Below are 27,844 nucleotides of genomic sequence, written 5' to 3'. Positions count from 1 at the left end.
GGGTGCCTCCCAGAAATTTATTTTTTATTTTATATTTTTGTTTCACGTTTTTATTTAAATTCTAGTTAGTTAACATATAGGGTCATATTGGTCTCAGGAGTGGAATTTAGTGATTCATCACTTACATGTAACACCTGGTGCTCATCACAAGTGTCCTCCTTAATACCCATCACCCATTTAACCCATCTCCTGCCCACCTCCCTCCATCAACCCCCAGTTTTGACTTGTATTTCCCTGATGATCAGTGATGTTGAGCATCTTTTCATGTGTCTGTTAGCCATCTGTATGTCTTCTTTGGAAAAACATCTATTCATATCTTCTGCCCAATTTTTAATTGGATTATTCATTTTTGGGATGTTGAGTTGTATAAGTTCTTTGTATATTTTAGATACTAACCTTTTATCAGGTATGTCATTTGCAAATATCTTCTCCCATTCCATAGGTTGCCTTTTAGTTTTGTTGATTGTTTCCTTTGCTGTGCAGAAGCTTTTTATTTTGATGAAGCCCCAGTAGTTTATTTTTGCTTTTGTTTCCCTTGCCTTAGGAGACATATCTAGAAAGAAGTTGCTACAGCTGATGTCAAAGAGGTTACTACCTGTGTTCTTCTCTAGGATTTTTATGGTTTTAGGTCTCACATTTATGACCTCAAGTATTTTTGAATGGTGGTTTGTAAATCAGAATGCCTGGCTTTGTTTTGGGGGGGGTATGTTTTATTATTAGTTAGATTATTTTAATAACAAACCAACATATGAGTACCTGCTTTATAAATCTTGCTCCATTAATAGAGGCAACCCACATTTTGTAGCATCAATGATTCACTATTAGAATACAGTACACTCTTTTTTTTTTTTACAGTACACTCTTTAAAAAAATGTTTCTTTTGCATAAGTGAGGATTGCACATTGAATATTAACTATTGTCTTAGGCGAAAAAATTCAGATTACTCTTGAAAAAGTTCTGTTGCTTGACTTAAGTTAGTGGGAATGAGAGCATGGGGGAAAATAAAGCATTTGTGGGACATGAATTTTAAAAATAATCTAGGCCTATCGCTTCTCGGCCTTTTGGCTAAGATCAAGTGTAGTAAAAATAATTTAGGCCTAATATTAATAAAAAAATAGCAATTTGAAAAATAAAGTTGGAAAATATTACAAAAACCTGAAATGAAATGCCCATTTTAATTGTTACCGGAGAAATTTGTGATATAGGTTCTTTTATATTAAATTTGCATGAAGCATTTAAATTGAAGAAATCATAGGCTAGAATTCATAAAAATGAAAACCTGAATCCCTGGATCAAAGATGTTAATCTTCATATTCTTGTTAAAGATTTATGAGAATAGCAGGTTTCTATTTACATGATTTATGCAGTATTACAGTCATAAATTTATAAGTGTAGCAAAGGAGTTTAAAATATTCACATTTTTAAAAACTACTTGTGTAAAATTAATACATTTTATTGGACTACAGTGGCATTTGTTAGTAATTTAAATTAATTGTGCTTAATTTTGCATCTTTAAATCATCATGATATAATATTCTTTTTCCCTGGGAATGGACTTCAATAGATTTCTTCACAAATAATTTCTGAGAGCAATTTTGGTAATGCTCTACTTGGCCACCCAGTTTTGCTAAGATGAAAACATCCACCATTATATTAACAGTGTCTAATATTCAGAGCAAAAATACTTGTTTAATGTGCGCTGAGTCATCTCTCCCTGTAAAAATTAAAATGTATAGTCAAGTTTCAACCTAAGGAAGGCATATCAACTTCATGGATTTTTCTGGGATTAGTTATCACCATGCTGTTTTTAGTTAGGCTATTTCCAAAGCTTCAGAGTGTGGACATGTTCTTTTTTGGGGTGTCACAGTTCTTTTTTTAATGGTAAGAGACAGCTGCAAGTTTTGGAGGGAGTTCCACTATCCAGAGTCAAGAGCTTATAATTCTTGATGTTAAAAAAAATAATAATAAAATAAAAGTGGTTGAATCAGATCTGCTGTGTTCAAAACAAACTTCCTATGCTTGCTTCTTTTTATTTCAGGTAGTGGATCCTGTGGTTGGCTTTTTACTTTAATTACAATGTCCAGATGATAGGGAGGGATTATCACTGTTAGTAATAAAAGCTACCGAGGGTTTACTGTGTATTGTTCTCTTTTTTAGGCAATATACATGGGTTATCCAATTTGATTTTCACAGTAGTTTCATGATGTTGGTACTCTAATTGCAATCATCATTTTACTGTTGGAAAATGAAATATAGTCAGAGTAAATAACTTGGCCTAGGTCAATGAGCTACCACATGGATTCCAACAAGAGCAGGCAACCTACACTCTTCCACTAGACTAACCTGCTGCTAATCAGTAACTTGGTTTTATTTAGTTCTAGTATTCAGCAAATTAAGATGTTCTTTTTAAAAACATAATGAGCTTTATCAAATATACATTATTGTAAAGGAGATGGGTTGGTAGCTAGATGTATGCTAAATCCCACTTTTTGCCTATTTATATTTTTTGCATTTTTTTCATGGGAAGTACAGATAGAGGATCCCATTTACTCTAAATTTTATAAAAATAGAATGAACAAAATAGATACTAAATTCAATTTAGCAAGCAGTCTGCTCTTGAAATTGTTGTATCAGGAGAACTAGAGATTATTCCAGAAAATCTGGCCAAAGAGATAATGCGCGAAGATTGAGGCTGATGGGGGACATACAGCATTAAAAAGTAAGCTGAACATTAAAAGCAATGTCTTCTCTACTCCTCTCTTATGTGTTGTATTATTTATTTTTGCTTAGTCACAATATAAGGATAACCTGGTGTTGAAAAACAAGAAAATCACAGTAAGTTTCAGAGGTATTTTTGCATCTTTATTAATTGAAATGACTAGAAAGCACTTTGGATTATGTTATACATATCCATTGTTCTGAAATGTGGTCAAAAGTCCTTGATCTAAAGATATAAACATCTCGTTTCAATACTTGCAAGCATTTTTTCTAGGAGGTTAAGTGGTTATAACCAGGGAAAGATCCAGGTTCTGTGGGGCCTGGAAAATACTCAGTATGGGGCCCTCTTTAGGAAAGTGAGTAAGAATTAGAAATATGAAAATAGATAGATGTGGATATTTATTTAGAAGAGAAAAAGTCACACACAACAAAATACATATTTTAAGACGATAAATAGCACAGATGTCACAAAATTCAGAAAACTAAATTATATTCTTATTAATTACCAGACTTATTACTGTTATACTTTTTTCCATACATTTTTTGGCTATAAACCTTTTGATCACCTCTTCATATGCAAAAGTATATTGTTATTTTCTATAGAAAAAATTGAATCATAGTTCAGTCTGTCCTCTACTATGGTTGATGGAAGTATGTGTGTGTGTTTAATTATTACCAGTTTAGAAAAATATCTTTTAGCTTTACAACTCATTATTGATAATGTTATGTAAATTTATGAGATTGTTTTCAAATTCAGGCAAACCTTTATCAAATTATTTTCATGTATGTGTTGTTAGATTTCAGGAAATTTCAAGGTTTCCTGAGCAGTAACTAATCCTAAATACTCTGAATTTATGACACTCATTAGCTAGTTTGTGGCTGAAGAGAAAGCATATTTAGTGTTTTTGTTAAATTCGTTGATGTTAATATCTTGTGTAAAATTATCAAGAAGTTTAATGTTTTTCCAGCATGCCCATGTAATTCATTCCTCTTCTTTAATTGGATTATCAAATAATCAAAGTACCTATTAATTACTTTTATTTGAATTTTTTTCTCTTAATAAATTCAGCTTGGTATAATCTGACAGAAAGTTTGATATAATTTATTTCTAAATGTCAGAATAATTTATTTGCACTTGATTTCATTGCTTATGTTCATGATATTTGTCTCAGGCCCGTTAAATTTTCTCCTTAATTTTCTCTCAGTTGTTCAAAAAATGCATTTAAAGATGACTAAAAATGTAAACCTTTTTATACAAACAAGTTAAAAGTCTATATGGCTCTATTGATTTACTGAAATATTCCAAAATTTCATTTATAATGGAATACCTGATCTTTATTAAATATTTCATTTCCATCAAAAAGTAATAAAAATATAGCATGTTTTTAATTACACATGCTGTGTTATAGAGTATATTCCTGACAAGAGAGAATGGATTTGAGGAGGTGAAAATGAAAATCTGTCCTCTATGTACAGTTTGTCACATCTGAAGTTTGGAGGAATTTCCCCCAGACTAAGTTCTGGTTTTATACATTTTAAGCTTCCTCCTGCACTGAACACACATACACACTTCTACCCTATACACATGTGTCCTCTGGGCCCTATACATATGCTTCTGTAAGGCATGTCCATACTCTGGGTATGCACCTCCCAGTCATAGTGCCAGTTGAGTTTACCAAGTGGGTAGAAGAGAATTCTTCATTTCTACACCATGAGAAGGATGGGAGGGTTGATGTCGAACAATAACTTAGTGATACATATGGGTGACTCTGAACTGTGTCAATATATACTGTGACACCCAAATTAAACATATCCCTAACTCTGCTTCCCTTAGCTCTATGTGCCAAAACCGCCTGGCTTGCCATGCCCTGCTGTGAAGGGAAATGAGACAGGGGAGGGAGAGCTGAGTGGCAAGAGACATATTGACTATGGTTGCATTCATGCTACAACAACACAGTTGAGAAGTTGCAACAGAGACATTACATCTCACAAAGTCCAAGATATGTACTCTGGCTCTTTACAGAAAAAGTTGGGTGACCCTGCTCTAAACTGTGTACTCATTAAAATAATAAAATAGCATGCTATTACGGACTTATAAATATATCTTGGATATATTAAGGTTGACAAAAGCAAGTAGATGAACAGTATGCATAACAGCAATATTTTGGGATGCCCTCTGCATGGGAAAATCATTATACATTTATAATTGTATGAGAAGACCTACATCTGGAAGGATCATACAACACAATGGGAACAGTGATTATTTGTGGGCATGAAATTTAAGGAATGGCAGTCACTTTTCATTAAGTCTTTTGTTTTTGAATGCATTGTTTATTGTGTTCAATGGTTAGTTTTTGTCACAATGAACATACATTACTTTGAAAGTTTAAAAATAAACTAGAATTGGGGTGCCTGGGTGACTCAGTCAGTTAAGCGTCTGCCTTCGGCTCAGGTCGTGATCCCAGGGTCCTGGGATCGAGCCCCGCATCAGGCTCTGTGCTCAGTGGGGAGCCTGCTTCTCCCCTCCCCGCCGTCTGCTGCTTCCCCTACTTGTGCTCTCTCTCTCTTTCTCTGTCAAATAAATAAATAAAATCTTTAAAAAAATAAATAAACTAGAATTGATTAAAAGATGAAAACAAATAATTTAAAGAGGATATATCTTTCCATTGTAAAACAGCAACAAAACTGTTGACGTCCTCCTTCTCTGCTATCTGTCCACCTATCATCTACTCATCCACTTATATCTGCTTGCACTTTGTAGTTTTGTGCATCCCAAACCTTCCCCTCAGTTCACTTTTCTTTTTACCTAATAGATAACGCCAGTGAGAGTCTTTACATTTCCAGAATAACCTTATGTTTGCCCTCAATCACTCTTGAATGAGAATTTAACTGATTAATCAAATTCTAGATATATGGTTATATTTCATATGCAATTTATAATTATCATTCTGGGCCTCTTGTGGATCTGTCATTTCCTCCTGCTCTCTTCTCCAATAGCATCTGGTATTTTCCTTTTTTCCCTAACGTTCTGAAGTTCCCACATCCTCTGTCTAGGAATGAAAATATTGTTATTCTGTATTATAGTAAATCAGTAAAATTTGTAGCCATTATCCCTTTAGGAAGTGCCTCATCAATACTTCTTTCTTCTTTGTTTTTGAAATTCCTTTTGGGCTTATATTGAAGCTGTTTGATTTACTGTCTAATTTTTCATAGATCGATTTTTCTAAGTGCTATTTCCTGCATTATTTTCATATACATTATTAATTTGGTGCTTGCCCAGTTTATTTCTTTAATGGTTACATTTTTTCATTTTCAGATTTCTATTTGGTTATGTTTAATATGCAGCTGTATCTGATTCATATATATTATTTTGTTACATGTCATTCTTTTTGCTTTATGAATATCATTCCTTTGTTTGTTTCCGAGAGTTTTAAAACTACTGAATAAGTTTGAGTACATTTACAAATAACAGAGAACTTGACCAAGAGTGCTAAAGTCATGAAGCTTTATTGTTCATGAATGAGAAGTCTGGAGGAAAGAAGGCCAGATTTGGTTAGGGGCTCCATGAGGCCATTAGGGGTCTAGCTTCCTCTTGTCCTTCTCTCCTCACTTCAGAGTGTTGGTTCCTCTTACGAGTCAGAAAAATGCCTGTCTCAGCTCCTCTCCTGTTTTCATTTGAGAGTTTGTTTCAAAGCATTGAATAAGGAGGATGGTGTCAAAAATGATTTCTTCTCTCTAATCAGAGAGGAAAATCTCTCCAATTAGGCCTCAGTAAATACCTTCTCATATCCCTTTGATCAGAGGTGGGCCATGCACACACACACACAGACAGGTGCACCTCCTTAGACCAATGACTGACAAATAGGAGTTGGTTAGGTAGGCCCTAAACCTCAAGGGATGTGCCAAGGCTGGACACCTAATGCGTGGGGCAGGGAGGAAGAAGGTGTGTCCCTTGGGCAGCAACTAACTATGCCTGCCATGTACTTGTTTTAACACCTTTTTCAGAAGATTCTGTTTTAATTCCTCAGAGTTGAATTTTTCAGTGTAAATTAAATATTCTGTTTATCGCTTTTTCATATTTCCTTGCAAATATTCTTTCTATTGATAATTATAGGGTTGCCTCTGTCTGGCCCAATAGCCAGAACCAGTTCTGGTGTCAATGGTTTGTGCTTTCGTTTGAGGTATTAGAATTTAATTCCTATGCCAGTGGGTGGTTTAGTTTGCTAATGATTTTTTTAAAAATGCCTGAGCTAAGCCTCTTACACTTTGAAGATAGTGTATGCTCTTCTCTATTCTTTAGTGTAAGTTCTGTAACTCATGTTCCCTGAGTCGGTCCCTCATCTCCCATTCTTGTTTTTCTTCCCCAGGTCCCAAGGTGTCTAGCTATATTCCCTTCTTATTTCTGGAATCCACAATTGCCCATTAGCAACTTAAGCTGTGAAGTAAATTGGAGCAAGTGTGCATATCAGGCCCCCTCCCTGCGCTCCACGCTATCAAAGTTCCCAAGTGTCATGGCCAGACTTCCAGAGGCTCGTCTTGCAGTTGGAGAGAGGGACGTGCACACAAATGCATGCCTAGGAGTATCACATTAAGAATGCTGACCACTGTACTCTATCAGCTTGGAAGAGAATGAGCATATTATTTCCTTACCTGGTGATGAAAATTTAAAAAGAAGAAGGGCCCTGCAGGCCAGATTCTATACAGAGTGATAATTGGGTATCAGCTCCAGCTGTCCTGGGTTGTGCCCACAATAACAATGCTAGCATGATGTCAGATCACACTGCTTTCATAATTCCTGAAGAACAGATTGTTTAACCTTGGCACAGTGGGCCCTGCTGACATTATTTATTGCAGTTTTCTAATTTTATTACTTTTCTGTTTTCCAAATGATGATTTTTGCTTTACACCTTGAGTTGTTTTGACACAAGATTTGAATCTCAAGATTTTAAAACACTTTATTTGAAGTTCCTTAATATCGTGGGTGAAAGGTTGTCATTAAGAAAGTGTTAGAATATAGCATCATCTTTCAATAGCTGTGTCATGAAAAATCCCCTGCTCCTGTGGCTTCTCCCTTCATATTAAAGGGCTCGGACAGATTCTGCATCCCATAATCTCACTGACTTCAAAGCAGATCGTCTCTTTTGAGAGCCAGAAAATGTGTGCAGCAATATAGCACTTAAAGCCAGACTTTAACGTTTTCTCCATTGCAGATAGGAGATAGGAAGATAGGAAGTCTACTGATAAAGAAAGCAACATAAAATTCCTTTTTTTTACTGACTCACTTGATTTTTCAGATTTTTTGAGGCCTTTTTTGCAATTTAGATGATAACAGTCTACAATAAGCAACATGAGTGTAAGATGCTATACTATGTGATTTTTTCCCCTAGTAAGCAAAAACTATTTTCAGTGTGATGGGTTCTAAGTTGGCTTTGTTGTGGTATATGAGGCTATAGCCACAGCAGCAACATATTTGTAACCAGCGTTCGCAGAAAATCTATTTATGTCACTGTGTGGTTTAATATTCTTCCATAGCTTCCATCACCCTTTGGTAGTATCCAAACTCCTGATCACAGCCTATGAAGTCCATTTGTTCGCCCTTCCAGCTCTCCACCTTCCCCTCCCTTTACTTTACCCCATTTGTGAAGTCCTTCTAGTCCTTAAACACAGTGTAATTGCTGCTGCTTCTGTACCTTTGGAGTGCTCTTTGTTCTCTGGAACATTTTTGTCCTGCTTACTTTCACCTGAAAAATTCCTGCATGCCTATCGAGGTAGTGGAAATGTCTCCCTATGTGTGGAATCTTCCACATCCCACCCTCTCCACTCATGCTCTTATGTGCCCATCACCCCCAACAGGATGTAGCTTCCGTAGGCATAAGGACATAAACCTTATTCATCTCGGTGCCTGTTGTTCCCCTAACATGGTCTGTGACTAGACAGACATGCTCAATAAATATCAAATGGGACAGAAATAGGCTGATTGTTAAGAACTCTGAGCTAAAACTATTACTGTAGCAAAGAGCCAGGCTGAGAGAGGTACTGTTAAACTTCAAAGAAGGGTCCCATGGCAGAATCAATTTGAAGCAGTCTGAAGGTTAGCATCTATAGTTTTGCTGTCCATGGGCAGCCATGGACACTGGTAGTGGAGGAAGGCACTCACACAGGGGCAAGTTGAGAGAATCAACTTGGGAGCCGGACTAGAACAATATCAAACTCCAGGTTATAAAAAGTTCAGTGGAATGTTAAAATTTAACCTGTGTGCACATGATGTGATCCAACAAGCAAGTCAGCTGATCTGAGTAGATGAGAAATATGTAGTCTACAGGCTTTGCGGGAATGCATCTGGAAAGCCCCCTCCCCATAACTTCCTTTTCTTAAAATAATTAAGGGGACCAGTCCCTGTGGCAACACTCAATGACTGCCTTATGTTTTCTACATTTGTGAGTAAAAGTGAATTTTCCCTGTGGTGTTTAAAAAAAAGGAATAAGCTCCTCACATTTTCATAAAGGATGTTATGCTCCGCTCCCCAATTCTGTTTGGAGAGCATGATGTCAGGAATTTTTAAAAGGATGAGAATGCAAAGGGAAGGGGAAGGAGTTGGAGTTCAGGGAGAGTGAAAGAGATGTCTGTCAAAAGTTGCCCAGCAACAGATGGAATTGCTTCAGTTGAGCCGAGGTAATGGCTGTATCTTTGTCCCTGTCCCAGGCCCTCCTTGAGGCTGTGGCCACAGAAACCCCACGAGGCCATCCGAGGTACAGTGCTATTGGCAGCGCCTGTCAGGGACATGTGGCCTTCCTATTGCATAGCAAATCACGGGAGAAGCATGGAATATTTGAGTCATTAGATTGTTTTCCTCATGATTAGACTGTGATTATGACTTTTAGTGAGGAAGATCACAGATGAATAAGTCAGTCTAAAACATGTTTATTCAATGTAAATATAAGTGGTTACATGTAGAAATACTCATAGATAAGTGTCTCTAAGTGGGTTGGTAGACACACATAGCTTTCTGTACCCTATTAGCTGGGAGGGCTTAGGAGCAATAAGCACACCGAGCCCCCAGAGTTTGGTTTCTAATACCACTCTTCAGTGAAAGTAACCAGGGCTCCTTGGAAAAGTGGATGATTCTAGATTTGAGCCAGAAATATACGACATGAGCCTAGAGCATCTTGTAATGCCAGAAAGTAAGGAAATAAACAAAAACACAATGGCGATATATGTGAAGGGGACATAGGAGCCAATTGGAAGTGCTTCCTATGGCCAAACCTACCACAATTTGTGCTATAAAATAAAATATATTAGATTCCAACATGAAGTATAAGATAAATATCCATAAGTCCACATTGATATAAGTACATAATTGAATAAATAAATAGATGAGAATAGACAAATTTCTCATGAGAAGACTTTCCAGTAAATTATGTATTGTAACTACTTAAGCATGGGTTTCATAGTGAGTTCCTTCTAAATATTATACAATGGAAGGGAAAAGTAACTTTCCAGTTAAAAAAAAAAAACAAAACTTGCAAAACACTACTTCAGCCAGGTGATCAAGTTGAACATCAATTGTGACGTCATGCTGGTAGCTTATGTAATGAGAATGGCCCTTTATGTCTGTGGTTTTCTACTCAACAACCCATAATCCCAGTCTAGTCATGAGAAAACATCAGCCAAATCTTAAGTTAGAGTTATTTTACAAAATACCCAACCAGTACTCCTCAAAACTCTCTAAGTCATCAAAAATAAGGAATGTCTGAGAAGCTGCCACAGCCCAGAGGAGCCTAAGGAGTTATGACGACATCCTGGAAGGGATCCTGGAACTGAAAAAAAGACCTTACATAAAACTGAGGGAAAAAATAAAGTATGTACTTTTATTTCCAGCAAACAAACAAAAAAGGCTTCCATAAGAATGGCGAAGTCTTTTGTAATCTTCTCAAATCTTTACCAATGTACAAAATGAATTTGGAGAATGAATGTACCTTAGTATTTAAGAAATAATTAGTGATATGGTGGCTGGAATTTTTTATTTTCTTCAATTTCCAGTCTCACTTGTGAAATCCCCCCCCTTTTTTTAACTAAGTCTCCCCTTTTTATTTACTAAAACTTTTCAATCTTTTCAAGCTTGATGCATTAGACTCTGAAAACACTGTATAGAAAGAACATAAAAATGCTTAAAATAAGGAGAAAGAACTTATTTCATGATCATTTAAACTGTGATGAAAATATGAATGTTTGATTAAGTGACATTTTTAACATCCCTCCTAGCAAAAGAAAAAAAAAATCCAAACAGCAATGATAAGAAAACATTATTTTTCAATCGGTGTATTAGTTAGGGAAAGCTGATTGCTTAATAAACACTCATTTTAGTATATTCCAATGCAGGCATGTTCAGCACAAACATTTCTATTTGGATGACTGTTTATTGAGGTGGCTTAGAGACCTAGCCACTTTCTATTTCATGGCTCAGACATCCCCTAGCGCCTTCTTTCTGGCATCCCAGAGAGAAAGGAAGTGGGTGTAGGGAAAGGTCCATGATGGAGATTTTTCATAGCCAAGTCTGTAGAGGATCCCGCACTCCCACTCATTTATAAACTAAAAGTTCCTTGTATAATAGAAGGAGACTAATTTTTAATGGGGCATTATCCTTTCTTAGAATAGCATCCTTTTTTATCTGCCCACTAATTCTGTAACTCACCAACAATTGACTAAGAGCTAGGACTAACGGTAGTTTAATAAATATTGTTGCAAAGCCATCTTAATAGGTTTTTATTGTTTTGAAATAAATGAGCCTTTTGGGGGTAATTGTAGGAGATAGATTTTTGTGAATCATTGACTATCGTCATTTTGTTTTTACAAGAAAAGCTTTTGGTTGTTGTAGAGCTAATAATGGTATATTAGCTACTGTATACAAAGAGGCCATCCTGAACCTTGTGGGTGTACTTGACATTTTTCTGATGGTGAGACATTTGTGCTCATCTGTATCCTGTGTAGTTGTGACTGTTGCATTTTCTCGGAGGCTTACCAGCATTGTCCATACAGACTCAAGCGTATACAACTACAAAAGCAAGTAGCCCTTGAAGAGTTTTAACCAGTGACTTAGGAAAGAAAACAGTGAGCCAGATTAATCAGCCTTCTATGCTTCCAGGATCTTGTAAGAGTCTCTCCCTTCCCAATTCATCCATTCCTTCCATTCCAAGTAAATGCTGATGATAATATCATTCTGAAATACCATAAGCCTGAAATTTGCATGAATCTGGACATAAACAATCTTATAATCATTACAGATTTAACAAGTTCTGTCTTTTATATGTGATTTTTAGATTCAATATGGGGATAGGGAAAATTACTATTAGGATGTACACCTTTCATCTTAAGTAACTAATTTCCACTATTATAGACAAGTATGCAAAAAATTTGGATGCATGTGTACAGTCTACAAATAAATATTGTGTTTATGCAAGAAGTTGAAATTTTTATAAATTGACAATAGAAGAAAAGCAAAATCAGTTTAGTCTTAAGAATATATTAGAGGGCTGAAAGATTAATCTCACCATGTTTTTACATTGTTTTCAATTTTGCAATAAATCTTATTAGAGCTTTGACAGAAAATGGACCAATCCATGGTCTCAGGCACATTCTTAATAGTAGCTCCATGATTTGATTTCCATCGCTTGTGAAAAAATTCTTGAGCCATATGGAAGAGATCTCCCTCCCCACATCTCCCTCTCTCTCCTTCCTCCCTTGCTCCCTTCCTGTTTTCCTTACTTTCCTTCTACAACTTTTCGGGGGAACTCCCAAAATATGTTTTAATTTTTTTTCCATAGCAAATGTGAGGGAAGTTCTAGTCAAGTCTGGTTTAAAAAAAGAAAAGATTATTCCCTGATTTCTGGGGGAGGATAGACAGTTTTAAACAGAAACAAGAAAGATTGGGGATTCGGATGGATATGAAAATAGCTATATTCATTAAGTAGAGCTATGCAAACAGCTGTAAATTTGGATAATAAGCAGGGGAAGATATTTGAATTTCATTACGCTTTTTTCTTCTACAGTTAGCAAATATCTCACCTTCTAAAATTACTTCAATTGTGATTCACCACAATAAGCATGTAATTAAAATTGAAGAATGTTTACCAGGTGAGGAAATTTGATGAAAGGAGCCAGGAGAAGGGTTTGGAAAATGCGAAAAGAAGAGCAACTCAGGGAACACATTGTATTTTGAAAGATATTTTAGGAAAGGTAATGTGGGGGAGGATTTCAATCAAGTAGTTGCTGCTGGTTCAAGACTAGCGTAGAGAAGCTAAGTCATCAGGATGCTTTTGGTGGTGAGCATTAATTAATTAATTCAATAAATATTGATTGAAAATCTATTGTGCTTTGCCTTCTGCACCAGATCCTGGGAGAATAATTGCTGAGAACATGGTTTCTGTACTCATAGGAGAGATAGAAATAAAATAATTAACTATAATTATGATGGGAAGTATGGAGTACTGTGGAGCATTGATGTGTGGGTATGTGTGTGGGGTGGGGGGAGGGATTTTTGACTGAAGCTGGGCATGGGGTCAGCTATATGGCCCTTGTTCTTGCTTCAGGAGCCAAGTATGCATGCAATTACAGGGGAGCATGATTATTGTTCTTATGGAAAAATGTGCCATCTGCACTGAGAGTATATAAGAGGTTCAAGTGTGTCAGGGAAGGTACACAAAAGGAAAAGTAGAAGCCAAGTCTGAAAGTAGAAACCAAATCTGGAAGGGTTAGCAAGTCTGCAAATTGACATATTTGAGGAGCCAATTTATAGTTCTTTTGAATAGAATATCAAAAGTTAGGAAATAACTTTAAGTAAATTAAGAATTGCTACAGTTTAACCTTGGTGGAGTGGTATTATAAAATGAGATACACAGAAGGGGAGAAGCTAATCAACAAAGGACCCTTTGGCTCATATAATAGAGGCTGAATTAACATTTGTTTAATGAAAGAGTAATGAATTGTGATATGATCTTTGCTATAATTGAGAAGTGGAAGATTATACCTTTTAAAATGAACTCTTGTAAATGAGATACCTATATTTCTTTAAAAAATATATATGTGTTTTTCTAACTGAGGGATTAGGTCCATATTAGTGGGTCTGAGAAATCAGTGTACTGAGGCCTGATGAGTGATTAAAAAATATAATAAAATAGAAAAGAGCATCTGAAAAAGTAGATACAATGAAAGTAGGTATTTCAATTGTATAGGTTATTTGCTCCTAACAACAGAGCATCAAACTATATCAAGCAAAAACTTATAGAACTACAAGGAGAAATAGATGAATCCACTATCATAATTGTAAACTTCAACACCTCTCTCTCAGAAATGGGCAGATACAGCAGACAGAAAACAAGTAAAGACATACTTGAACTCAATAATACCATCGGTTAACTGGATATAATTGATATCTATAGACTATTTCTTTTTTTTTATTTTTTTTTTTATTTTTAAAGATTTTATTTATTTATTTGACAGAGACAGACACAGCGAGAGAGGGAACACAAGCAGGGGGAGTGGGAAAGGGATAAGCAGGCTTCCCGCGGAGCAGGGAGCCCGATGCGGGGCTCGATCCCAGGACCCCGGGATCATGACCTGAGCCGAAGGCAGACGCTTAACGACTGAGCCACCCAGGCGCCCCGATATCTATAGACTATTTCATCCAACAACAGCAAAATACATATTCTTTTTAGGCTCACATGGAATATTTGCCAAGATAAACCACATTCTGGGCCACTAAAGACATATTAACAAATTTAAAACAACAGAAATCATATAGTGTTTGCTCTTAGATGGAATGGAATTTAAAAAAATCAAAAACAGAAAGATGACTGAAAAATCCCAAAATATGTGTAGATTAAATAGCACACTTTTAAATGATACATGGATCAAAGAAGATATAAAATATTTTGAACAAAATGAAAATGAAAATACAACTTATGAAAATTTGTGGGACACAGTGAAGGCGGTGTTTAGAGGGAAATTTATATCATTGAATCTATATATTAGAAAAGACGAAAGATATAAAATCAATCATCTAGGTTTCCACCTTAGAAAACTAGAAAAAGAAGAGCAAATCTAAGTAAATCCAAAGTAAACAATAAAAGAAATAGTAAGAATTAGAGCAGAAATTAATGAAATTGAAAACAGAAAATTCGTAGACAAAATCAGTGAAACCAAAAGGTGGTTCTTTGAAAGATCAATGAAATTGGTAAGCCTCTAGCTAGGCTAACTAAGGAAAACAAAGAGAAGACATAAATTACTAATATTAGAAATGAAAAAGGAGACATTGCTACAAATCTTATGGAAATTAAAAGGATAGGAGCACCTGGGTGGCTCAGTCATTAAGTGTCTGCCTTCGGCTCAGGTCATGATCCCGGGGTCCTGGGATCGAGCCCCGCATCAGGCTCCCCGCTCTGTGGGAAGCCTGCTTCTCCCACTCCCCCCTGCTTGTGTTCCCTCTCTTGCTGTGTCTCTCTCTGTCAAATAAATAAATAAAATCTTTAAAAAAAAAAAAAAAAAAAAAAAAGATAGTAAATGAATATTATAAACAACTCTGTGCCCACAAATTTGGTAACCTAGATTAAATAGACCAATTTCTTGAAAGACACAAACTGCCAAAATTCTCACAAAAAGAAATAGATGATCTGAAGTCTTATATTATTAAAGAAATTGAATCAATAATTAACCTTCTTGAATTAATAATTAATAACATTCTAAAATGGGAAGCACAGCTCCATATGGATTAACTGGTGAATTCTACTATACATTTAAGGAAGAAATGATATCAATTCTTTATAATCTCTTTTAGAGGATAGAAGCAGAGCACATACTACCTAACCAGTTCTGAGGCCAGCATTACCCTAATACCAAAATCAGACAAAGACTTTACAAGGAAACTACAGATCATTATTTCTTATGAACATGAAGATACAAAAATTCTCAAAAAACTATTAGCAAATTGAACCCAAAAAAGTATAAAAAGAATAATACACCATGGCCACGTGGCATTTCTCCCAGATAGGCAAGGCCAGTTCAACATTCAAAAGCCAAATAATGTAATCCATCACATCAAAAGACTGAGAGTGAAAAATCACATGATCAAAATGATAGATGCAGAAAAAGCCTTAGACAAAATCCAACACCCAAAAAGTCTCAGTAAACTAGGAATAGAGGAGAACTTCCTCAACTTGATCAAGAATAGCTACAAAAAATCTACATTGATATCATACTTATCAGTGAGAAGATGGAAGCTTTCCCACTAAGATCAGGTATAAGACAAGATGTACCCTGTCGCCACTCCTTTTCAGCATCATATTAGAAGAACTTGTTAATGCAATAAAGCAAGAAAAGGAAATAAAATGTGTACAGATTAGAAAGGAAGATATAAAACTATCTTTGTTCACAGATAACATGATCATCTATGTGGAAAATCTGAAAGAATTGACCAAAATCCCCTCCTGGACTAAAAAAAGATTAGAGCAAAGTTGCAGGATATAACATTAATATACAAAAGTCATTTGCTTTTCTATATATTAATAATGAACAAATGAAATCTGTAATTAGTAACACAATATCATTTACATTTGTACTAAAAGAGGAGAAATACCTAAGTATAAACCTAATGAAATATGTATAAGATATATATGAGGAAACTATAAAACTCTAATGAACAAAATTAAAGAACTAAATAAATGGAGAGAATTTTCTATTTTCATGGATAGGAAGACTCAATATTGTCAAAATGTTCATTCTTCCCAACTTGATCTACAGATTCAGCGCAGTACCAATCAAAATCCCAGCAAATTGTTTTATGGATATCAATTAATTTATTCTAAAGTTTGTACGGAGAGTCAAAAGACTTGTAGTAGCCATCACAATGTTGAAGGAGCAGAACAAAGTTGGAAGACTGAAGCTACCCAACTTCAAGACTTATTATAAAGCTGTAATAATTAAGACAGTGTTGGTATTGGTGAAACACTAGCCAGATAGATCAATGGAATAGAACAGGCAGCCCAGAAGTAGACTTCTATAAATATAGTCAATGATTTTTTGCAAATGAGCAAAAGCAATACAATGGAGCAAAGACATAGAACTGGGCATCCACGTGAAAAAATTTTAAAAAACTGAATCTAGACAAAAAGTTTATACTGTTCATAAAAACTCAATATGAATTATAGACCTCAAACGCAAAACTATAAAACTCCCGGAAGATAACATAGAAGTATAGCTAGATGATCTTGTGTATGGTGATGAGTTTTTAGATATGATGCCAAAAGCACAATCCATGAAAGAAAGAAATAAACTGAGCAGCATTAAATTTTAAAACTTATCTGCCAAAGACAATATTAAGAGAATTTGAAGATAAGCCATAGACTGGAAGAAAATATTTACAGAACACAGATCTGATAAATGACTGTTATCCAAAATACACAAAGAACCCTTAAAACTCAATCATAAGGAAACAAACAATCCAAATAAAAATAAACCAAAGACCTTAATAGGCATTCATCAAATAAACTGTACAGATGGTGGATAAATTTATGAAAAGATGATCCACATCATATGTCATCAGGGGAATGCGAATTGAAACAACAGTGACATACCAGTACAAGCCTATTAGAATGGCCCAAACCTGGAAGACTGAGAACACCAAATGCTGATGAGGATGATGTGGAGCAGTGGGGACTCTCATTCATTGCTGGTAGTACTGCAAAATGGTACAGTCACCTTGGAAGATAGTCTGGTGGTTTCTTACAAAAGTAAGCATACTCTCACCATATGTTTCAGCCATTGCACTCCTTGGTATTTACTCAAAGGAGTTGAAAATATATCTACACAAAAACCTGCACAAGGGTGTTTATGACTGCTTTATTCATAATTGCAGAAACTTGGAAGTAACCGAGGTGTCCTTCAGTAGATGCATGGATAAACAAACTGTGATACATCCAGGCAATAGAATATTATACAGTGTTAAAGGAAATGAATAGGTCATGAAAAGGTCGGAAGGAACCTTAAATGCATATTGCTAAGTGAAAGAAAGCCATCTGAAAAGACTACATTATGATTCCAACTATTTGACATTCTGGAAAAGGCAAAACTGTAGAGAAAATAGAAATACCAGTGATTGCAGGAGAAGGAGTGGAAGGGGGGAAGGAGGGGAGGGAGGGGAAGAGTTGAACAGGTGAAGCACAGAGCATTTTTAGGGCAGTGAAAATACTCTGAATAATATTATAATGGAGGTTATATATCATTATACATTTGTCCAAACTCATAGAATGTACAACACCAAGAGTAAATCCTAAGGTAAACCATGTTATTTGGGTTATTATGATATGTCGGTGTAGTTTCATCCTTGGTAAAAAAAAGTGTACCATTCTGGTGAGTGAGGTTGATAATGGGGGAGCCTATGCATAGGTGGGGACAAGGGGTATGTAGGAAATCTCTGTGCCTCCCGTTCAATTTTGTCATTCACCTAAAGCTGCTCTAGAAAATAAAGTCTTAACAAAAAAAATTAAAATATACCTAAATTAAAGAAATATTGCACATTTTCTTTAAATTCAATATTCACCCAATATTATTATAAAACTAATGCAAAATGAATACAGTCCTCTACTTTTCTTTTTCTAAGTATCTATAAGATATAAATGTTCCCGGCATAAGGATTGTGCCTTATTTTCTGTATAGTGGGAAATGCTGTCATCTTCCAAGAAATGGAAATGTTTTAATTTGCATCATTTTCTAATTTATAAGCATATATAAATGTGGAATAAATAGAAATGAGTTTTTCAAGTTCATAAATACATGCATACACTGAATTATTGATTTAATTGAAACATTATTTTATAAGTCTCCTGTATATCAGTCACTGTGCTTGGTTCTGGGAGTGTGAAGATGAAGGAGACAGCCTATTTGAGGGAGGGACATATAAATATGGAATTAAAGAGTGTGTAGTTGTGCCATGTACTCACAACTCTGCCTAGAGTGGGGTGTGAAACAAAAAACACAGAAGACAAAACAGCATGCTTTTGTTGAGACATGAAAGAGCAGTGGGTGTTTGTCTGCTGGGAAAGAGAGAGGCACACAGAGGTACAGTTCTGCATAACCCCATGTGTGTAGGTGGGCGTATGTGTCCTAGGAATATGAAGTTGGTTGTGCTTATATGTGTATATTTGGAGTCCTGTGGAGGTAGGAAAGGTGTCAGAAATGAGTGTGCATCTGGAAAGCACAATGGAGGGGGCATGAGGATCAGTGTGGACAGCTAAGCAGGGCCAGATGTTGAACAACCCTGCGTGGTAGGAGGTGATGGCAAATGGCTGAAGGACAGGTAGGAGGATAACAATGGATTGTTGTTTAGAACATTTGCTCTGGAGACTCTTAACTCTAGGAAACAAACCAAGGGTTGCTGGAGGGGAGGTGGGTGGGAGGATGGGGTAACTGGGTGATGGGTATTAAGGAGGGCACTGGATGTAAGGAGCACTGGGTGCCGTATGCAACTGATGAATCACTAAACTTTACCTCTGAAACTAATAATACACTATATGTTAATTAATTGAATTTACATAAAAAATATCAAGGAAAAAAAGAACATTTGCTCTGGAATGAGTGTGGTGGGTTAAATGGAGAGGTGTAAGATGGGGGCAGGGGGATAGAGACAATTACACTAAGGAAATTTTCCAGAACACATACACAAATACTATATAAATAAAAATCTTGCATGTTTAACAAAATTTTGCATAGGTCCTGAATATGATTCTGAGTTTAGTAAAGATGTGTAGTTTAGATGTAGATTTCAGATCTCCCGTCCCTTGTTCTTACTTTCTGTGTACCTGCTCCTCTTCAGAACTGCTTCTGTGATAGACGTTTTGGGAGTTGTCGCTCAGGGAATGTATTTTGGCCTTATCATCTTGTGAGATCACCACTCAAACGTGAAGGAAAGAGTTACAAACTTGCTTCTAAAGATGTAGATGGTTTTGCCATCAAATAAAGAATGTGTTGTTTCAAAAAAACAGATTTCTTCCAACACTAAAAAGCCTGTGGTTTTTAATTATTTCAGCAGTGGCTTCCCGTTTGCCTTAAGTCACAAAAACAAGTTAGCATGTGAATCCAAGGAGTGAAGCAGCTCCAGAGTCATCTGAAATATGCCAGGGGGGTTTGACATGCACAGTAATAAGGCTACACACATCCCTGTTCTCAGAGCTACTTTAAGGGAAGTTTGTGGGAAGATTATCATTCTGTGAAAACCCAGTGCACTCACTACTGCCTGCCACCTCCTCCTAGAAACACATTTCCCGTGGGTGTCTGACAAATCTGGTTGAACAGATAAAGTGCAGTTTTGCTATTACGAGCCTGGTTGCATCCTTACGGCAATTACATCACAGGTTAAATTCTATCTTCATAAACATATGGTCAACCCCCCTGTTGTATTATGGCACTTCTCTATTAAATCTTATTTTCCATTGTTGGTATTAAAATGGAATTCCACTGTAGTGTACTTAGACAGTTAATCTTGTGTGCTTCAGATGATTTACAAGTTTTTCACATAAGTAACTCCTGGTCCAAACATATTCAATCCATGCTTTATGTTTGGAGTCTATTGTTAGTTTATTTAGTGTTTAACTACAACTGTGAAAGTGTTAACATTTCTTGTTCAAGGTTTTTGATACTTGATGTCTTAAAAACCTGCTGCTCAATACAGACATCATACTTAATGAGGGGAAACATACTGTTCCTTGAATAGCCTTGACACTGTGCCAAATCATAAAGATGTTATAATACGTAATGATGAATTCTTTGCTCAATAGAATGACTGTGTATTTCCATGGTATAGATTTATTAAAAATTGAATATTCATGATTTTAAGTCATTCTTGAGAAGTCCTCGTGCAACTTAGTTGATATTTTGACCTAGGTTTTTCCTATTTCAAAAACACATTTGAAAAAGTTAATCTAAGATTGATGATATTGCTTAAAGTTGGTGAAGTTGTCAACTGTTTTTTCTTTATAAACTTTTTTTTTTAATTTTTAATTTTTTCCTTTATAAAAACTTTTTTGGAAATCTAAGTACTTAAGCTTTTAAAGAATTAATAATATTTCTCTTAAGAGTGGTCCAGACTGAATTATTTTTTGTCCCATAGAAGCAGTTCAGATTATTCCTGCTGATTTCTCATTTTAGCCATAACTATCACTTAATTTGCCGTTAAGCTATTTTCCCTGATGGAATTTTTCTTCCATAGCTTTTAGATAAACTCTGACTTACTATTTTCCACTATCACCAACTTCTTTATTAATTTTATTTTCTTCAACTTCACAATATAATTCTTATCTTTTTAGATTGTTTTCATGAGTTTTTACTCTCTTGTCTTATAGGCAGCAGCTTCATCCTCTTTTCCCCTCTTCATGGCTCTTCAGGCATATTTTTCAGAAACCTAACAACTCTGCCTTTGGAGTAGTCATGTGTATGGTGAAGGAGGTCATAAAAATTGACATAAGCTGATCACTGTACTGCTGGAAACCCCACATTTGTTTCCCTTTGTACAGAGGACAGAGTCCACATTTTTGCCCTTGTGCTGTGAGCCCTCCTGAGACCTTCCCCTTCCAGTTCTCACATTCCATCCTCCCCTACACTCTTTTGTGTCCCAGCCACACTGGCCTTTGTGCAGTTTCCCAAATATTATGAGAATATAAACATAATGAGAAAAAATTGTGAGAATTGTGTTTTATGAATTTTATCATTGAGATACATTACTGGAAGTTGAATTTCAGAGACAAAATATATGAGAATTAAAATTTTTAATTCAAAAAGTACAGTACCAGCTTACCCTCAAAACAACTATTTATGCAGAAGAATGAAGAGTGTTTGTTCCCAAAATGGTACTGATGCTCTTTCAGATGTTTTGATCTGGAGCGCAATTTGGTGATCTTTTTTAACATTAGGAGAACCTAGCTTTGAGTTGATTTTTAAAAAAATTCTTGAACCCTTTGGCATTATAGCTCCCAAAACTGCCTTCTGATGCCAGTTCTGGTGATGAGTAGGCCAAGGAAGTGGTTATGGGATGGATGGCTGGAATGGAGAGAAAGAAAAGTCAGAGACCTGGCAGATGGTTCAGAAACAAGGACTTTGAGGTCATCAAGAATAAAACCAGAGGTTAGGGTAGAAAAGAATGGTGCCAGATGCTGAAGGTATCAATGACCTAGGTGGATGGAATCCCAGTGTCTTGATAGATCAGGGAGGAGGAGAGGCTGCTGAAGGAAAGTGCACTGGGCATCTGTTTGTATGGGTGTATTCCTTATGTTTTAATTTTCTGTATTTTATGATGTTTTAACATCTTGGTGCCTTGCAAGTCCTGAAGAGACTGTTCCTCTCAGGGGTAGCTAATTCCTAAGGATAAGCAGTTTGCCTGGGAACATGCCTTTCTTACATATACCAATCACTTCAAAGCCCATATCTGCATCCTTCTCTTTTAACTCACACACCAAGCCCCGATTTTTCCTGCCCCAAATTACCCTAGGACCAAGTACCAGACAACTAGAGACCACGTGTGTAGTTCAGAGCCCACTGAAATTATCCATTCCTAAACTTACTCAAATTTACCTATCCTGCCTCACCCATGTCTTCCCTTGGAAACCACAGTAAAGGCTCTGGGCCACGCTCTCCTCTCCTTCCCCTTCTGCCTCCTGACTAACCCTGCTGCTTCCCCATGTGGCCCTATGATGTGAAGAGACATGCCTCCTCCTCTTGGGAACTGTGAGTAATAAAGCTTCTTTCAATAGCATTAACCTCTTTATGTCATGCTTCACTCACGTCTATGAATTAAATCCCCGGCACATTTACAACAATGAGGAGATACTGTGTGTATCTAAACACAAAGAATCAGGCAGGAAAACTCAATAAAATGGCCTACTGTGCAGCTGTTTATACACAGAAACACATTAACATTGAAAACTGGTTTACTGTATAAAAGAAACAACAAACAAAACAAGTTGTTTGAAACAGTGTGCATGCTGAACCCAATTTTAAAGAAAAACTTTCAACATACATAGTACGAGATGCAGAAACAGTCTGTCATGAAATATACACCAGGGTGGTAAGAGTGGAATTTTAGATCATTTTTCTTTCTATCTGTATTTTCTAATTCTTTCCCAGTTATGATGAATCATTTTGTATAATTGAAAGTCTAGTTCAAAAGTGGTGTCGCTTACCCAACTTTTGCCCCTTTGGGGTATTAGAGACTTGGTGGTAGTGGTGACATAGGGGCCACTGGTCCTAGGTACATACATATTGAACAATGCTATGTGAGTTAGCCTTCAACTTTTTTCCTAGAACCCAATATTTTTTTTAAAGATTTATTTATTTATTTTAGAGAGAGAGCACACATGCGAGAGTTGCTGGGGGAGGGGAAGAGAGAGAGACAGAATCTCAAGCAGACTCCCTGCTGAGCACAGAGCCCAACTCAGGCCTTGATTCCATGACACTGAGATCATGACCTGAGCCAAAACCAAGAGTCGGATGTTTAACTGAAGAGCCACCCAGGCACCCCACCAAATATTTTTTGTGTGTGTAGTTGGGGGGGTGGTGGCTGAGTTTGTCTCTAAACTGAGAATTATGTACATTTTACTGTACACATCAACAGATAACAAAGTATGAGTCATCTATCGTATACTTGGATAACAATTTCTACTTCTTCACTGAAAACTGGTTAAAACCCTTCATTGTGCAGGAGGTGTGTTTTTCTGGTTGTGTTCTTTTCATCTAGGTTGTGGGATCCTCTTTTGTCCCATGGCAGGTTTTTTTTTTTTTTTTTTTTGAGTTTTTTCTGCTGCATTTTGTCAGGGCCCTGAGTTTCTCTGGTGTATTTTCTCAGCATTCCCTATAAGCATATTCATTTTGGAGGTTTGCCTTTCTTCCCATATGCTGTGCTCATAATGCTATTTGCCTTATGTGTTAACTCCTAATTTTGCTTTTGTCTTTCTGTTCCACCAAATAGCTTTGTTTATCTCGGTGTGTAGCCCTGTGTGTATTCTGTCCGCCAGCTATGTACTTGTTAGAATCGGTGTCCTGTACACCCATGAGAGGAGTATTTTACACTGTTTGTGTGGGTGGGGTCATTCATACTTGGGGTGCAAGCTGAAATGACCTTCCCACTGTTCAGTGTCTCAGAACCACTGCGTGTCTCCCAGTACATTAGCACTATTTGCTGTTGTTACCAGGGGGTTGTTACATAGCAAATCAGTCTCCTGTATGCAATGCACCCATTATAGACAGCAGAGGAGTTGGTGGCACGTTTTTATTGAATATTTAGGAGAGCTTTAGGTGGTTTTGTTTTATAAATATGCAAGAAATCCTAACTCTCAAAGAACATGAGAGGATTTAATAAACTGGAATACTATTTGTCACATATGAAGTTTAGAGCACCTTAATGCCTCCCTCTTACTTCTTTATCTACTCTGTAAAGTGGAAAAAAACAAAAACAAAACCAGTTGGCTCAAACAAGAAAAGTTGAAGTGCTATTTGGTTATTTTCTAAAGGTCTGAGCCACTTCTTCATCCTCCTGGTTTTACGGAAGCAGTACATAGTCTGGTTTTCCAAATACTTGTTAGTTTTGCAGTCTCTTGATTGAAATAACAATTTTTGGTGAATTATGATTTGTAGGAACTGCAGTATGTGCCACTGAGGATAGATTTGTTTTATATCCCGTGAATTGTTTTTTATGAATGCAATTTACATATTTTAAAACCCATATAATTTTCATGTTTCAGCTGACTATATAGTTAAGGTTATATATTTCTTGATTGTGAAACAATTACAGTGGTTTCAGATGCACATGTTTTTCTTTCAAGTTTAGATCTCTATACTATAGCGAGGCTAATTTAGTTCCTTTCAATAAAATATTTTAAGGTCTTTTTATTAAAGCAGGAATTAGAATGATTATCATTATTTATAAAAATACTGCTTAATATAAAAGGAACTCCAAAGAAATTTTAATCACTCTGTAAAATTGAAAGTAGAAAGCACTTAAAAATTCATGAGTATAAAATAAAATATGCTTCAATAAAAATTGTGTGCAGAGCCAATTTGTAGTTTTAGAACAAAACTTAGAATGTTGTGTGTGCATTTAAGCAATTTTCCAAAACAGAAAATTCTAATTTAAAAAAATAGCCCCAAAGTAATGATAAATAGGTTTCCTCTAATTAATCAATAAATATCTAATGAGAATCAATAGTGTGTTCACTACTATGCTTTTGGTTTGCTGTTCACCTATGGAGGTGAATCCTTCGAACTTGTGGTGGTAGGTGCAATGCAAAATCCAATTCATGTGGCCCAAGGTATGGCACACAGTTAAGGCTTATCATAGTGAATATGAGTAGTATTTCTCAACAGGATCACTATTGGCATTTTGGGTGGGGGTATCCTTTGTTGTGTAGAACTTTAACATTGCACAGCATTAAACCCTGGTCCTGTAGAACTTCACAATGATCAGGACATCCAGAATGGCCCCTGGGAAATATTGCTGAGTGATACAGCTCCTAGCTGAGATCTGCTGGTATAGAACAGGGGCTGGCAAACTTTTTTCTGTGATGAGCCAGATACTAAATATTTTCAGTTTTGTGGGCTACATGGTCTCTGTTACAACTACTCAGCTCGGCTGTTACAGCAGGAAAGCAACCACAGACAATCAAAAAAAGAATGGCTGTGTTCCAATAAAGCTTTATTTACAAAAGTAGTTCACGGGCAGATTTAGCCTGCCAGTTATAGTTTGCCATCCTCTTCATATGTAGGGCAAGTCCACGGATTTCAACACAAGGAGAGCTTTTTGAAATAATCAGTAGTATTTTATCCATCGGAAGGATTTTGGCTGCAAATAATATCAAATCATATCTACTATTTCTAAAGACAGGATGGTTTCAGTCTTGGTTAATTGAATGTATTACTGTCATAAAAGACCAAAGTACCTTCCTTCTTCCTATTTGTATCCTCAGCTGTTGTTATTATCTCCCCTCATTGTCACAAATGGATGCAATAGTGTCATGTATAGTTACAATAGTGGACGGGGGGCGAATAACATGTCTGCCAATTCTCCAGGAAAACCTTTCCTCAGAAGTCCCCGGCTGACTTGGATCTTCACATAATTGTTATGGGATAATTATAATTCTCTTTCCTGGGCTGGAAAAAGATTCAGACCTAACACAAACCTGTGGATACATGATATTTGAATGAATTGAGATTGTGTTTAAGAGAAAGAGCAGTAGGCTTTGAGGGGGTTAGTGGAGGAAGATGTCTGTGAGATGTGGTATTTCCATATTAATTATCTTCTATTTTAAATATAATTCTGTTTTCAATGTTACTTGAGAGGCCATTTGTTTTCCTCTGTTTCCCATCTAGTCAAAGGAGCATTTTGTTCTTGCCTGTCTTTGGTCAGAGGAGAGGGAGGAGTGTGGACCAAGGTCCATTGATGACAGGTAATTTCTCCCTAGTATTGAAGAGCCAGTATAAAGCCATGCTCTCCTGTTGTGAGATCAGTAATACCAGTGTGAGAAACACGGTATTTAAATTTAGTTAAAAAGCTTACTTGGTAGTCCTTAAGGGACTTCTTAACTTAAATAAGCCCCCCAATAATCATATATAGTTAGTAGATCATCTTGTTTGTATTATAAGAGCTGAAAATAATTTGTTGAAAAGCATTCTCATGGAAATGTTGTAATTATTTATTTTAGTGCTAAAGGGAATACAGAAGACCATCTGGTTCTTTCAGGCCTGTGAAGGTGTTGCCCTATAATTTCAGATGAAGCAGGTGATTTGCCAAGAGAATCATTTGGGTGGCTGGAAAGTAAAGATATAACTAGAAACTGTTTTTTCTCACTTGTGTGCTGTGTTCCTTGCATTACATCATGGCATTCCTGCAGCAAAGTGCCAGCTTAAGAGACCTTATGCTTGTCAGTAAGAATGGCTGTAATTCAAGTTCTGAATTTTTTTCCTGGAGCTCTTCCTGAATTTTGAGCTCTTTAAGCTGTCAGTATAGGGGTTGAACAAATACCATTAGATGTACTTATGTTTACTTTAGTGACTTTTGAAGAATGACACTGTAGTATCTCATGGGTAAATTTGTTCAAGAGACCTTGTTTTGTATCTCCTCCTCATCACATCAGCTGGGAAGTGGTTGCCTTTTGTATGCCAATCATTTACTTATGTGTATATTCAAAAAAATACTAAATTCACAATCCTTGCCTCAAGGAGCTAAACATTCTACTGTGAAAGAGACAAATGAGTGAACAATTAAAGTAGAGTGTGGTTTATAGCCCAGTAGAGGGAAGCAAATGTGCTCTGAGAGCAAGTGTGGGTCTGAGCACATCAAGAAACGAAGCCTGAGTTGAGTCTCAAAGGATAACTGAGACTAAATCAAGTTAAGAAAACAGGGAAGGAGCTTTTTTGCAGATGGAGTGACATGAGCAAAGGCTTAGAGGTGTCAGAGAATATGGAATGTTTGGAGAAGAGCTAGCAGTTCACCAAATCTAGAGTTCAGAAAGACTAAAGATGGTTGCTGAGTAATAAGTCTATACTGGAGGACAATAAGTATAATTGGAACTTTATCCTTAGGCAATGGGAGTCATCACAGGCTTTTCAACACAGAGTGACATGATGTAATTTGTATTTTGGAAAAACCACAAAGGCTGAAGAACCGAGGAGGGATTTGAGGGGGCTAAGACTAAGGGCAATATGACAGTCAAGAGGCTGTTTCAATGACCTAAAGAAGAAATGATGAGAGCCTTGATTAAGACAGTGGGATAGAGGAAAAAAGAAGTGATGTTTGTAAAATATGGGAGATAGAACTATTTTAGACTTGAGCTTTTTGATACAGGAGGTAAGAAAAAGGAAAGGAATAAAAAATGACTTCATTTTTGACAGGGCTTGGTAGATGGTGGTTCTGTTCACTGACATATGACTATAGGAGTTGGACCAATTCGGCAGGGGGAGAATGAGTTCACTTTGAAGTGTCTGGAAACCTAGTAATTGATTGCATATAGGAGGTTGGAACTCAGGCAGGAATCCTGAGCTAGAGAAATAGAGTTGGGAGTTTTCAGCGTCAGGTAAGCCCCTGACATGAATGAGGC

At 36.4% G+C, this 27,844-nt stretch overlaps 1 protein-coding gene and 1 pseudogene across 5 annotated transcripts in view; both read left to right on the top strand.

Annotated features, from left to right (window-relative positions):
• Positions 1-27,844, top strand: part of CTNNA2 (catenin alpha 2) — a 1,077,601-nt gene that overhangs the window by 94,338 nt on the left and 955,419 nt on the right. The window lies entirely within an intron of this gene.
• LOC116636490 lies at positions 1,046-1,123 on the top strand (annotated as a pseudogene).

Source organism: Phoca vitulina, unplaced genomic scaffold (genome assembly GCF_004348235.1).
Source record: "Phoca vitulina isolate PV1807 unplaced genomic scaffold, GSC_HSeal_1.0 scaffold12, whole genome shotgun sequence".
NCBI lineage: Eukaryota > Metazoa > Chordata > Mammalia > Carnivora > Phocidae > Phoca > Phoca vitulina.
This window is presented reverse-complemented; position numbering and strand designations above follow the sequence as displayed.